Source organism: Enhydra lutris, unplaced genomic scaffold, assembly GCF_002288905.1.
Source record: "Enhydra lutris kenyoni isolate GAN:26980312 unplaced genomic scaffold, ASM228890v2 scaffoldscaffold69, whole genome shotgun sequence".
NCBI lineage: Eukaryota > Metazoa > Chordata > Mammalia > Carnivora > Mustelidae > Enhydra > Enhydra lutris.
Window position 1 is genome coordinate 2,948,483 of NW_019154153.1, and position 14,896 is coordinate 2,963,378.

General features: G+C 41.7%; 1 protein-coding gene and 1 pseudogene across 3 annotated transcripts in view; one reads left to right on the forward strand and one right to left on the reverse strand.

Moving 5' to 3' along the window:
- Nucleotides 1–450: 450 nt before the first annotated feature.
- Nucleotides 451–14,896, forward strand: part of LOC111159802 (RAD52 homolog, DNA repair protein) — a 40,489-nt gene continuing 26,043 nt past the window's right edge. For all 3 annotated transcript variants that reach the window (XM_022522417.1, XM_022522419.1, XM_022522418.1), the window contains exon 1: nucleotides 451–506. The gene's annotated coding sequence lies outside the window, so the exon portion shown is untranslated. The remainder of the gene's footprint in view (nucleotides 507–14,896) is intronic.
- LOC111159696 lies at nucleotides 13,357–14,088 on the reverse strand (annotated as a pseudogene).

The window sequence follows — 14,896 nt, forward strand, 5'->3', positions numbered from 1 at the left end:
CTCGCGTGCACGGACGGATCCGAGAAGTTCTACCCACCCCATTGCTTCATTCTATCTGGGGACTGGGTTTGTGAGATCTCTCAGTAAGGCGCCGAAATGCTCCTCGTTAGCTCGCCGAGTCCGCCAGGGGGCAGCAGAGACCTGGGCGGCCGCAAAAGTAAAGGGAGTTTGGGGGAGATGGAGGCTGTGGGAGTGACTCGGAGAATTTGGCCTTGGCACGTCGTAGTCAGCATCGCGCTGCCAGGTTGCTTTACGGCTTTCGGCAGATTGCCTTGCGGCTCTTGTCCCTTGACTTAATTTTTAGCTCCTCCTCTTGTCCCTTGACTTAATTTTTAGCTCCTCCTCCTGTCCTCCTCGCCCGCCCCAGCACTCGATTTGGACCTTCTTCCCAGAGTTCTCTTGCAGGTCTTTCCCAGTCTCCTCTGCGCGGCTCTATCTAAGCTCCCTTCCCCTTGCATTTAGCCTAGACCGAGCTCCCTGCGTGCACCGCGCGCTGCCAGAGGCGCGTAAGTGGAGAGGAAGGGAGGGAGGACGGCCCAATTGGGGTGGTTCCGGCCGGGGGTTGTGGAGTGTGGGCGGCGCAGATTGGGAAGGCGGTTGAGGTCATCCTGAGGGCTCCAGCACCGTGGTCCCGAGTCCGGGGCCTGTACTAGTTAGAACAGTAGGAGTTCAGGGTCAGGGCTTACTGAGAGTTTGGTTAAGAGGGATAGGGGTACAGGAGACTTGGACCAACACCCCGAGACTCCACGATGGGGTGCAGGCGGCGTATTGTTAATTGTGGCAGTCTCGTGCACGGGCGTGAGACCTCCCCAATGCTGCCTGTTGACAGGAGTGAAGGGTGCTGAAGTTTGTGTCCGTAGCTAGGCGGAGTCGAGAGGAGTGGCCGCAGTTGGGAAGGAATTATTCATCTAAAGGAATCTGACATTGGTGTTTAGCCGCATAGTTAGCCTTCTTAGGTTGTTTTTTTTTTTTTTTTTAATAGAGATGCAATTCATGTACAATTAAATATATCCATTTAAACAGTTCCGTGGGCTTAGTATATTTACAAGGTTGTGCAACCATCACCATTATCTAGTCCCATAACATTTTTATCACCCTGAACAGAAACCCACAACTCTTTAGCAGGCACTTCTCATTTGCCCCCATCCCCACCCCGCTAATCTGCTTTTTGCCTCTGAATTTGCCAATTCTAGATATTTCGGGTAAGTGGAATCCTACAGTTTTTGTGTGTTGGGCACATTTTCACCAAGCGTAACGTTTTCAAGTTTCATGCCTATTGTAGCATTGTCAATACTTCACTCCTTTTTATGGCTGAATAATAGTAATAATCCCTTGTAGGGATATACCACATTTTGTTTCTACATTAGTTGATGAACATTTGGGTTGTTTCTACTTTCGTCTTCCTAGACCTATTAAGATCTATTCCTTCACAGAACTCACAGTCTGAGGCACGTTTTTTTTTTTTTTTTTAAGATTTTATTTATTTATTTGTCAGAGAGAGGGAGAGAGAGCAAGCACAGGCAGACAGAATGGCAGGCAGAGGGAGAAGCAGGCTCCCTGATGAGCAAGGAGCCCGATGTGGGACTCCATCCCAGGACGCTGGGATCATGACCTGAGCTGAAGGCAGCTGCTTAACCAACTGAGCCACCCAGGCGTCCCCTGAGGCACGTTTTTAAATGTAATTCTCCTAAGCCAGCGTTTAACTCTGGGACTGGCTCAGGTATTTTAGTGGCCTCAGGTCTGGTATCTTTTAGGGAAAGTTGTCTTTTAAAGTCCTTTCTTAAACCACTAATTGTAGTGGTAACTAGCAGAGAAATATATGTGTTGCTGCATGATGTGTGCCATGACCTTGTGATACAAACTGGGTGTAGGTGGATGAGTGAATGAAAAATGTAGCTGATAGAACTGTGGGAGAGTGGTTTTATCTCAAAACCAAACAAAAAAACCTGTCGTTGATCCTCATTATTCATAGACTCTTATTTTTTTTTTTTTTAAGATTTTATTCATTTATTTGACAGATCACAAGTAGGCAGAGAGGCAGGCAGAGACAGAGGGGGAAGCAGGCTCCCCACTGAGCAGAGAGCGTGATGTTGTGGCTCCATCCCAGGACCCTGAGATCATGACCTAAGTCGAAGGTAGAGGCTTAACCCACTGAGCCACCCAGGTGCCCCTATTCATAGATTCTTTATTTGGGACTGTACCTATCCATAAATTTTTGTAACCCCTAAATCAACACTCATAGTGCTTTGAGATATATTTAGTGTCACATTTTTCTCATTTTTGTACTTTTTGTTAGTGATTTCGCAGTTTGGAATGGCTTCCAAGCATGTGGCCGAAGTGCTGTCTAGCATTACAAGTGCAAGAAGGCTGTGATGTCTCTTACAAAGAAAAGAAAGCTTCTTTTAGATAAGCATTGTTCAGGTATGAGTTACATGCTTCTGGCTGTGAGGTCCATTAGTGAGTTAATATATATTGAGTGAGGTATCTTTCAGTGGAAACACACATAAAACAAGATTCTGTATTGACTAGTTTAAGAAAATGTGACCAGAGGCTCACAAGGACCTAACCCTGTGTTTCTCCTCAGAGCAAATGGTTCAGTAATTGATAATTCAGTGTTCATGATGACTTCACAGAACTACCATGAATGAGAATTGACTGTATAACCAATGTAATTATTCAAGGACAGAAAGCCTAGGGTGGATATTCTTCTATCTCTGTAACTTCTAACATTTTTCCACTCAAGGCATTCGTTTTTAATACCATACTGGCAGTTTTAAAGTGAAGAGAAGCTAAAATAAAAGTAAAATGCTCCTTTTACTAGTGCTGGGTCAGGACTATGTTAAGTGCTGGAGATTCAGTAATTAGTATACGGCCTTTCTGTTCTTGAATGGCTGAGTGTGGATTAGAGTGTAGTATGTGCCTTTTTTTTTTTTGGAATGTGTGTTTTGATGTATGTCTAAAATGCTAGAGAGCATAGGATTGATTCTATTTAGAGTGTAACCTGCAAAAGGCTTCAAAGAGGAGATGACATTTAAAGTTTCACAAAATGTTACAGCAGCGTGTACATACACGAAAATAAAAGAAAAAAAACTTGGTCTCTAATCCTGCTGTTCTTTATCTTTGCAATCAGATCCTTCCCTGTCACTGAGTTGCCAGTTCTGCCCCCTGTAATACATATCCAGAGTCCATTCTTTCTTCACATGGCCATCATCTTCCTTTATCAGTTTCTCTCTGGACTGTTGGAACAGACTCCTAACTTATCCCTCCCTCATTCACTGTTGACAAAGAGCCTTCTGATGCCTGAATATAATCTCATTATTCTCAGCTGAAAATTTCCATTGCTGTCCCAAGGTTTATAAACTAATGTTTCAAACTTTTTAAGGTGACTGATACTACCCTTCATGCCCTGCCTATCCTGTCTTTTTTTTTTTAAGATTTTATTTATTTCACGGAGAGCAGAGGGAGTGGTAGAGAGAGAAGCAGGCAATCCACTGAGCAGAGAGCCTAATGCTGGGGTCTATCCCAGTACCCTGGGATCATGACCTGAGCCGAAGGCAGATGCTTAGGCAACTGAGCCAGCAAGGTGCCCCCTGTCTTTTCATTAATACAGATGAGAAAAGGTCAGACAAAAGAGGAAAATTTCCTTATGTAACATGCCTCATTTCTTATTCCTTCCTTCCTCTCTCCGCTTATAATTAGAAATGCTTTTAGGTGAGAAGGAAGTAGATGAGAATAAAAACATTTTTACAAATCTCGTTGACCTTCTTAATATCTCTCAAAATCATCCATTTCTCGCTCATAGCCCCTGTCCTGGTTCAATCTCTTTCCCTTTCCATCCCACACATCTTTTTTTTTTTTTTTTTTTTTGAGAGGGTGGTGGAGGAGCAAGGGAGATGGAGAGAGAGAATCTTAAGCAGGCTCCATACCCAGCGCAGAGCTCAATGTGGATCCCAGCGGGGGGCTCAGTCTCACAACCCTGAGATCATGGCCTGAGCCAAGATCAAGAGTCGGAGCTTAACTGACTGAGCCACCCAGGTGTCTCCATCCCACAAATCTTTTCTTGGTTATGTGATTTTATTTCTCTAAGAAAATACCTATCAGAAGAATTCTTGGGTCGTATGGCAGATGCATGTTTAATTTCTAAAGAGATTATCAATTTAATTTCCAAAATTATAAAACATAATTCTTCTGGAAGAAAATCTAAAAGGATAGCTTCATGACACATCTGAGGGTGTGCAGAGCTTTCTTAGACAAGACTTAGAAAGCAATACCCACTTAAACAAATGTGATAACAACAAATTCAAAACTTCTCATCAAAGACAACTCTAAGAAAATGAATAGGCAAGCACCAACACACCTACCTAACAAAAGACTGACCTCCAAAATATAAAAAGAGCCATTAGGGTTCAAGGCCTGGGGATAATCCTCTGTGGCCTGCTGTTCTACCCTCTGAACCCAAGTCATTATTCTTTTTTCATGCAGGGTAACGTGCTTACAGCTGAATAGTTTTTTCATTGTTTTTCCAGCCAGCTGTGTATGAGAATTCCAGTTACTTCACATCCTTGCCAACTTTTGGTGCTGTAGTCTTTATTTTTAGCCATTCTGGAGGGTATGGAGGGGTATGTCATTATGGTTTTAATTTTAGTCCTTGATTACTAATGATGTTGGAACACTTTCCTAGGCTTGTTCACATTTGTGTATCTTCCTTTAAGTACCTGCTCAGATTTTTGACCACTTAAAATTGGGTTATTTGTCTTTATTATTGAGTTGCAGGAGTTATATCCTTTTTATGTTCTAGATATCAGTCTTTTGTAGTTGCCTAATCATTTTCAGAGTGCTCTTTGGTAAGCAAAGTATTATATTTTGGTGTAGTCATATTTATCTTTTTTTTTTTTTAATTGTTACTGCTTTCTGGGTCTTGTCTAAGAAATTTTGACTACCTTTAGGATGTGAAGATACAGTTCTATATTTTCTTCTAGAAATTTTATCATTGTAGCTTTTATATTTAGGTCTATGATCCATCTCTATTTGTGAATTGTGAAAAATATTTTGGGGAAAATATAAAATTTTTTCTCCATATGGAGATCCAGTTATCCCAGCATCATTTGTTGAAAATGTCATGGCATTACATTTGTACCTTTGCAATTCAGATTGCCATTCAGATGACTGTATAAATGGTGGTTGGTTTCTGGGCTTTTTTTGTGTGTTCTACTGATTTTTTTTTTTAATTTAAGATTTATTTATTTGTTTATTTTAGAGAGAGAGTGTGTGCAAGAGTAGGGGGAGGGGCAGAGGGAGAGGGAGAGAATCTCTAGCAGACTCCCCACTGAGCACGGAGCTCAATGCAGGGCTTGATCCCACAACCCAGAGACCTTGACCCTGAGACCATGACCTGAGCCAAAAACCAAGAGTCAGCCACCTAACCAACTGAGCCACCCAGGCGCCCCACCACTGATCAATTCTTATGTCAGTTTTAATTGCTTCTATTTTAATTATTGTAGCTTTATAGTGAGCCATGAGTATGACTGTGTGACATCAACTTTGTTGATGGTCCTTCAACTTTGTTGTTTTTCAAGATTGATTTGGACAGCCTAGCTCCTTTGCACTTTCCATATAAATATTAGAATAATTTTATCAATGTCTATAAAAAAGTCTTTTAGGATTATGACTGGGGTGACATTTAATCTTTAGGTCAACTTGGGAAAAATTAACATCTTAATGGTATTGATTATTGAAACCTATGAACATGATACATCTCCCTTTGCGGGTTTTTTTTTTTTTTTAAAGACTTTATTTATTTATTTGACAGATCACAAGTAGGCAGGGAGACAGGCAGAGAGAGAGAGGGGGAAGCAGGCTCCCTGAAGAACAGAGAGCCCTATTCGGGGCTTGATCCCAGGACCCTGGGAGCTTTAACCCCCTGAGCCACACAGGTGCCCCCCTTTTTGCTAGGTCTTAATTTCTTTAAGACTGTTTGTAGTTTTTTTTAAAACAGTTTTTTATTTTTTATTAACATATAATGTATTATTAGCCCTAGGGGTACAGGTCTGTGAATCACCAGGTTTACATACTTCACAGCACTCACAATGTCCATAACCCCACCACCCTCCCCCTCCCCCTCTTCCCCGGCAACCCTCAGTTTGTTTTGTGAGATTAAGAGTCTCTTATGGTTTGTCTCCCTCCCAATCCCATCGTGTTTCATTTATTCCTTTCCTACCCCCCAAACCCTCCCATGTTGCCTCTTAACTTCCTCATATCTGTTTGTAGTTTTTAGTGGGGAAGTCTTATATATCTTTCATTAAATTTATTCCTAGTTATGCCTTTTTAACTCTATTGTAAGATGGAGTCATCATTTTTATTTTTATTTTGTATATAATGGGCCATTTTTCTTTGACTGCTTCCCAAATTTTCTCTTTATTATTTTTTTCAACAGTTTGCCTACAGTGTGTCTAGGTGTGATTTTCTTTGTTTTTATCCTTCTTGAGGTTTGCTAACCTTAAATCTATAAATTTATGCCTGTCACCCAATTTAGGAAATTCCAAGTTACTAATTTTTTTTGTTGTTTTGTTTTCCATTCGCTTTAACCTCTTTTTTGGGGACTTCAATTATATTTGTGTTAGCTGTTTTTATATTATTCTACAGGACGCTGAGACTCTCATTATTTTCAGTTTGTCTTTTTCTCCTCTTCAGATTATATAATTTCTATGGCACCATCTTTAAGTTCATTGACTCATTTTTTTAAAATTTTTTATTTTTTATAAACATATAATATATTTTTATCCCCAGGGGTACAGGTCTGTGAATCGCCAGGTTTACACACTTCACAGCACTCACCATAGCACATACCCTCCCCAATGTCCATAACCCCACCCCCCTCTCCCAACCCCCCTCCCCCCAGCAACCCTCAGTTTGTTTTGTGAGATTAAGAGTTTGTCTCCCTCCCAATACCATCTTGTTTCATTTATTCTTCTCCTACCCCCTTAACCCCCCCATGTTGCATCTCCACTTCCTCATATCAGGGAGATCATATGATAGTTGTCTTTCTCCGATTGACTTATTTCGCTAAGCATGATACCCTTTAGTTCCATCCACGTCGCATTGACTCTTTTTTATCTTTAATTTTGTATTTTGTGAACAGGATTGATAGATGATTTATGCAATTCCTAGTTCAAGAACAGTTCCTATTCTTTTGTAAGTGTAGTGAGTATGGTTTTTTTATTAGAAGGCAAAAAAGCCAAAAAAGGGGACATGGTTATATGTCCTGTGACTTTTGAATTTTCTCTTGTCTTGTAGGATCTATACTCTGCCCTCTCTGTTCTTCACAGTGTCGTTTCAAAAGGCACCTCATTCTTTTTTGCCCTCTTCTCCCCAGAAACACCGGCTTTCCAAACTGCCTCCTTGAGTTGTGTATATGCTTTTTTTCATGGACTGCTCTGACCTACCAGAACTCTGTCAGTATCTTCATTCTTAGTGTGGGTTATCTTCTCCTGGGAGCAGGTTTTTTTTTTTTTTTAAGTTTTTTTGTTGTTGTTTTAAAGATATTTATTTATTTGACAGATCACAGGTAGGTAGAGAGGCAGGCAGAGAGAGAGGGGAGGAAGCAGGCTCCCCACTGAGCGGACAGCCGGATGCGGGCTTGATCCCAGGACCCTGGGATCATGACCTGAGCCCCCAGGACCCTGGGATCATGACCTGAGCCGAAGGCAGAGGCTTTAACTCACTGAGCCACCCAGGTGCCCCCTCCTGGGAGCAGTTCTAGTTCCATCTTAGGCTCTCCATCCTCCTCTCTCTCCCGTGCGTTTCTCTTCCCATCCATGTCCCTCCTTACTCTCCTTGAAGAGTTAAGATGTGCATTTGAGAAATATCTCCACCAGAAGTTGGTGTTTATTTTTTCTACTTCCAGGCAATTTGAAGCTTGTAGTATTTTCAGTCTTCTAATTATATTAGAAGATACAGGATATTTGTGATTTTATTTGTTCCTCTTTTTGGTCTGCATTGGATGTATTGGGATATTTGGATTTATGTAGCTGCCATAACTGTGGCTGTGCAGAAAGTCTTTCCTAACATTTTATTTTGAAACATTTGAAGCCTTCAGAAAAGTTATACAAGGATTGCCTGCATATCCTTCACCTAGATTCATAAATTTGTTATTTTATCTTCCTCTCCTCCTCTTTGTGTGTGTGTGTGCATACACACATTTTATTAGTTGATTGATTTGAGAGTAAGTTGCAGAAAACATGGCATTTCACTCCACTACTTCATCGTATATCTCCTAAGGACAAGATCATCCTCTTACATAACTCTGATGCAAATTTAACAACAATGCAATGCATTTGAATAATATGCAGTCCATCATCAGAATCCCCTCTAGACTATCCTTTACAGTTTTTTTTTCCTGATCTAAAACCTTTCAAAGAACCACACTGTAGTTGTAGTTGTGTGTTGTGTGTCTTTAATCTCTTGATCTAGAAGAGTTCATTTGCTTTGTTTTATTTTATTTTATTTTATTCTATATTTTGCTTTGTTTTATTTATTTATTTCTTAAATAATTTTTAAAAATTTTTTTATAAAGATATAATGTATTATTAGCCCCAGGGGTACAGGTCTGTAAATCACCAGGTTTACACACTTCACAGCACTCACTATAGCACATACCCTCCTTTGTTTTATTTTTTAAGACATTGACATGGTGTGAATCCAAATGTTATAGGTTTCAACTTGTCTAATTATTTCCTCTTGATTAGAGTCATGATTAAATTGGTAGAAATACTCCCTAAGTGACGTTGTGACCTTTTCAGTATATCCATCAGGGAGCTTATGATGGGACTATCACTGGTGACATTATGTTTGATTACCTGATTAAGGTAGCATCTGCTAGATTTCTCCATTGTAAAGGTATCTTTTGCTTCCCCTATATTTATCTTCAAACATATGTAGCTTATCTGAGAGAAGAGCCCAGGATGTGCTGGTAGAGGTGAGGGGAGTGAGACAGGAAAGAAAAGGCAGTTATCAGAGGGTGAGGTGCATGGCCAAGCCAGTTACCACTAGTGGGCAACCAAACCTAGTTTCACTGGGAAACTCCAGCCAATGGAGAACTCACAGCTCAGTGTTATCTCACAAAGTGGGTAAGAGATCTAGGGTCTTTAAACACCAGCTCCCATCAGTCAGTAATGGAGGGCTGCTCCCAAGGGCATCGGTTCTCTGGTGCTTTTAACTTACCATGAACAGGCACAAAATGGGCCCTGGATGCCAAAAAAGGCCCTCAGATAAAGAGATACAAATGTTGGCATTTGGCAGTTAGGCCCAGGTGCATGATTGTGGTAAGAGCTGAAGGGATAGTTAGCAGAGTGTCCATGGTATCTCTATACCTGGGAACCCCAGAACCTAGACTTGAGGCAAAACCGTATGTGCTATGATTTCTTCAGGAAGCAGAAGTGAGGAAAGGGAGATTGAGGAGAGAAGGACGATTAAGTCATTTCAGGGAGACATTTCCAAGTTGGCCACCCCTTGATAACAAATACAACTGACTGCTTGATCTCTTAATGCTGTCTCTCAGAAGCGTGTATGAAGTTCTGTATCCCAGGACAGGCCCCTCCCCACCAAAGAAAGGAGGGAGAAGAATTTACCCCTCAGCTTCTGTATCTCATTGGTAAAAGGTTTGCCGCATGCTGTATTCCTTCCCTCAGATTTCCAGGCTGTGCATGTGTGGGCATCAGGTAGGTCCCACAGGTTCTCACACCTTCAAGGTGAGAGGGGAGCCCTGGAAGGGAGTGAGAGGCAAATGGCATGAGCAGGAGGTAAGGGACTGGTGGTCATGCCTCTGTGCATTCAGTTAGAACTCATGCATATTTGGTCTATCTCATGGCAACCGGGGTAGAAAAAGTAGTCAAGGGCCTCAGAGATTGGCAAGGCCAAGAGGATTTGAGGTGCTGCATAAGTTATGCCTGATAAATGTGGAAGACTCCAGATTTTTTGTTTAGCAAGTGTGTACACACACACACACACACACACACACACACACACACACACACACAAAACATACATGAACTCGATCACATACAGAAAAAAGAGTTTTCTGTTGTTGGTGGTGATCCAGTCAAATTTTACTTTCTTCCATATTTTTTGATGTATGTGTAAAGCTTTCTACAATAAAGATGTAATTTTATAATGGGAAAATGATTGTAGACAGTTTTAGAAAGGAAGGCAGTCAGCTTTTTCTCAAATAGTAACTGGCAGGGGAAAAAAGAAGAATGATTCCATGTTTTACTTTATGGGCAGAGATGAAATTGTCCTTTTCTGTGATAAAAAGTTGACTCTTCTAAGATATTGCTTAGAAAAGTAGCAAGTTGCTTTTTAAGTGTGAGAAATATAACTCTTGCCTTATAAAATCAGTTTCTAAGGAATTAAAAAATATACTTTGTCTCTGTATCCTACACTATGTACTTCATCCATCCATCCGTCCGTTCATTCACTTAATCACTCACCCAATGAATGCTTCCCTCCCTGACCCCTTAGGGGGAACAGGTTACCATGCTACTCACTGAGGGGCCAAGAAGAATCAAGAATCTCCTGCCTTCTAAGGGCTCACACTGGAGCGGGGAAAGCAGATGAAAGAGACAGTACTCACCAAATGCTTTCTTATACTTCCCAGCCTCCGCTGCCATTAAGTGGGAGCCTTGTGCCAAGTTCTGTCCAGTGAACTGTGACCAGAAGTGATGCCTATCGCTTCTGGCCTAAGGCAGCTATGAACCGGTGTGACTTTAACAACTCTTTCTCCCCTTGCAGTGATGACCTGGGAGGTCACATGTGCTTAGATGACGCAGCCACCGGTTGGGCAGGGCCACCAGACTGGGTTAGATCCTACCTGAAGGAATATAAACCTTCATTGTGTTATTTTACCTCCTTTTTTTTTTTTTTATTGTGGCAAAATATACATAACAAATTTTTAACCTTTTTAAAAAAAGATTTTATTTATTTATTTGACAGAAAGACAGCGAGAGCTGTCAAGCAGGGGGAGTGGGAGAGGTAGAAGCAGGCTACCCACCGAGCAGGGAGCCAGATGCAGGGCTTGATCCCAATCACCACCAGAGCTGAAGGCAGACTCTTTTTTTTTTTTTTTTAAAGATTTTATTTATTTATTTGACAGACAGAGATCACAAGTAGGCAGAGAAGCAGGCAGAGAGAGAGGAGGAAGCAGGCTCCCCGCCGAGCAGAGAGCCCGAAGTGGGGCCCGATCCCAGAATCCCGGGATCAAGACCCGAGCCGAAGGCAGAGGCCCCAACCCACTGAGCCACCCAGGCGCCCCTGAAGGCAGACTCTTAACGACTGAGCCACCCAGGCGCCCCATGTTTTTAACCATTTTTAAGTGTGCAGCTCAGTGGCTTTGGGTATATTCCCAGTGTATTTCCCTTTGTTTTTTTAACAAATAAGTGGACAAGTGCTCATTTGAGCCTTTATAAATCTCCCCTACAACTTTATAGTATCTAGTGATGATTTTTGCTGAGTACTGTTATTATCACATCATTTTATTTTTTAAAGATTTATTTATTAGAGAGAGTGAGTGAGAGTGAGCCCGAGCTGGGGGAGGAGCAGAGGAAGAGAGGGAAGCAGACTTCCGGCTGAGCAACAAGCCCAGCGGTGGTTGATCCTGGGACTCCAGGATCGCAACCTGAGCCAAAGGCCGTCACTTAACTGACACTTAACTGACTGAGCCATCCAGCGTCCCTTCTCACGTTATTTTAATATGATACATTTATAAGGTTGATTTTACTAATATTCCCCTTTACAGATGAGGAAATTGAAACACAGAAAGTTTAAGTAATTGTCCAACTTACCGTGTTGGATGGAGGGGGGTATTGAACCACATCTGACTCTAATGTTCAAAGTGTGCTTTGTAGCAGGGATTGGACCAAATCTGCCACCTCTTTTTGTGATAAAGTTTTACTGGGACACAAAAACACCCATTGTTTACATATCATCTTTGGCTGCTTCCACACTAAAATGCCAGAGTTACATAGGTGTGACAGAGACCATATAGTCTGCAAAACCTAAAATACTTACTATCTGGCACTTTAAAGAGAAGGTTTGCTGACCTCTGCTTTATATAATAGGTCTTCAATTTTTTATTCTTTTTATTAAAGCAGATGCTTAATGACTGAGCCACCCAGGCACCCCTATAATTGTGTTCTAAATATGATCCTTATTCCACTATTTCCTATTGTAACAATTTTAAGGTTTTTTTTTTTTTTTTTTTTTTTTTTTTAAGTAATCCCTGTGCCCAGCGTGGGATTCAAACTCACAACCTGAGATCAAGAGTTGAGTGTTCTACCGGCTGAGCCAGCCGGGCACCCAACCTGTTTTAACAGATTGTGTATGTGTCTGTGTATGTTCCAGTTTCTCCACATCCTTGCTAATGTTGGTTATTCTTTTTTACTGTAGCCATCCCAGTATGTGTGAAGTGTTTCTTTTTTTTCAAGTTTTTATTTAAATTCTAGTTAGTTAACATACAGTGTAATATTAGTTTCAGGTGTATAACACAGTGATTCCGTTTTAACAATTTTTTTTAAAGTTTATTTATTTATTTAAATAATCTCTACCCCCAACCTGGGGCTTGAACTCACCACCCCGAGATCAAGAGTCACATGCTCTTCTGACTGAGCCAGGCAGGTGGCCCTGTTGTAACAATTTTAGACACTAATTATTAATTAACCTAGTATATGTCACTCTTCTACTTTCTTAGTGCCAGGTTAGAAATAGTTAATTGTTCTTAGTTGAAATGTAATGTTTTGTGATCATTTAAATGATTTTTTGCATTTTTGTCATACTGTAGTAAGAAAGTTAAGACGCACTTAGCAATAGCTAACCTTTCAGTACTTCCTTTGTGCACTGTTCTAATGCAGTTTTCATGCAGTATCATGTTAATCTCGACAGAACCCGTAGGAAATGCAGGTACTATTACTATGTCCGTTTTCTAGATGAGAGGACATCATCTAGAGAGATTGTATGATTTTTCCCTTGGTCAAGCACCTACTGGGTATTTGCCAGAAACCGACCTTTGGAACTTGAGTCCCCAAACGCCGTATTGTGGTGCGGTGGGGAACGTCCTGCCACCTGGGATTCCTAGATTTGTAGTTTTACTGTCAGCAAATAACCTGAAGACAACAGCATGCTAGTGTGCTGAGGCACAACACTTTTTTTTTTTTTTTTTTTTTGCCAAGTACTGTTTATTCTGCACATACCCACAGCCAGTTTGTACCAAGCGATTTCATTTTACAAAAGGAGTCAAGGGTCAGGTGGAGTCAAGAAAGGTGACCTGTAGTAAGGAATAGGAGGGCAATATTGGGAGCAAATAATTTTTCATTTTTTTTGAACACCAAAGAATCCTGCAGTGCTACCCCCAGCGGCTGCAGTCCTGGGCCACATGTGTGCGCGCTCCTTTGCAACTGGTCCTGTGAAAGCAGACCTTTCGTTTTGCCTTTACTCTTTTCTGTGACCCCCGTGTTATCTTCCAAAGAGAGAAACACACCAGCTTCTCACCAGTAGGGACTTCCATTGTCCAGTTACCTGCTGGTTATACACCTTCTTTCTGAGCTCTGGTTTGCCTTCCTTCACTGTGGTGGTCACCATGTCACCCCCACCAGCAGCAGGAAGCCTGTTCAGCCCCTGATCCCCCTCGCCAAGGTCATCTGCAGATTTTTGGCTCCTGTGCTGTTAGCACAGTTGATCACGGCTTCTACCGGAAGAGCCAGGAAATCCGGAATTTCACACCGGAGGACCCACCATGTCCTCGCTTCCACGTCTTGAACACTGGAAAGGGACAGAAAGGCTGGGGCCCAGCACTGAATCCGTCTGATCTGAGACAGGTGTAGGGGTAGTCAGGTAGTGGGTCAGCCAGTGGCAAATGCTGCTTCTGAGGGTAATTCTGTTTACTAATGGACGATACATTTGCATAGTCTCAGTCTAATGCACTGGCTCCCCAACTTGAGCCTGGGTCAGAATCACCTGGTGGACTTGGGCAAGCACTAACTCCTCAGCTTCGCCTTTAGTTTCTGATCCAGGAGGTCTAGGGTAGGACCTGGGGATTTGCATTTCTAATAAGTTCCCAGGTGATGCTGATGCTGCAAAAGACCTAACTGGTCTGATGCTTTATTCTTCCTGAATATTAGGGCCATCCACACTGCCTTCTCTTGCTCTTTAACTTTCCTGTTAGTCTCCTACCAGCTAGCTTGTTAGCTCCTGGAAAGCAGGTCAGTTATTGTGGCTTTTACTTTTAAAAAAAAATATATTTAATTTATTTATTTGAGAGAGAGAGAGAGCACAAGCACAGGGAGAGTCAGAGGGAGAAGGAGAAGCAGCTTCCCCACTGAGCAGGGAGCCCAGTCTGGGGCTTGATCCCAGGATACTGAGATCATGACCTGAGCTGACCTGACCTGAGTTAGGCAGTTGCTTAATGACTGAGCTGCCTAGGCACCCCTGGCTTATACTTCTCTTTTTGACCCCACTGAAGCCAGAATCATGTTGTTCATATATGAGGTAGTAATGAGTTGTTTGGTTACTCTCCCTTGGAGTGTTTTTGTAATTTTGACTTTTTCAATTATAAACATTGCAATTATAATGCATTATAATTCTAAAAATCACCTTAAATAACACCATCACCCTAATGAACATTTTATGGTTTGTTTTTTTAAGTAAGCTCCTTGCCCAATGTGGGGCTTGAACTCATGACCCTGAGATCAAGAGTCGCATGCTCTGCGGACTCAGCCAGCCAGGCACCCCAACCCTAGCCAGAATTTTAACAGAAAGATAGAAGTGGACCCTAAAGGATTTTTAGTGCCGTGTTGGATGATAGCTAAGCACTGAGGAACTTAGTCCTTGATTGGGGCAGTGCTTACAAGAA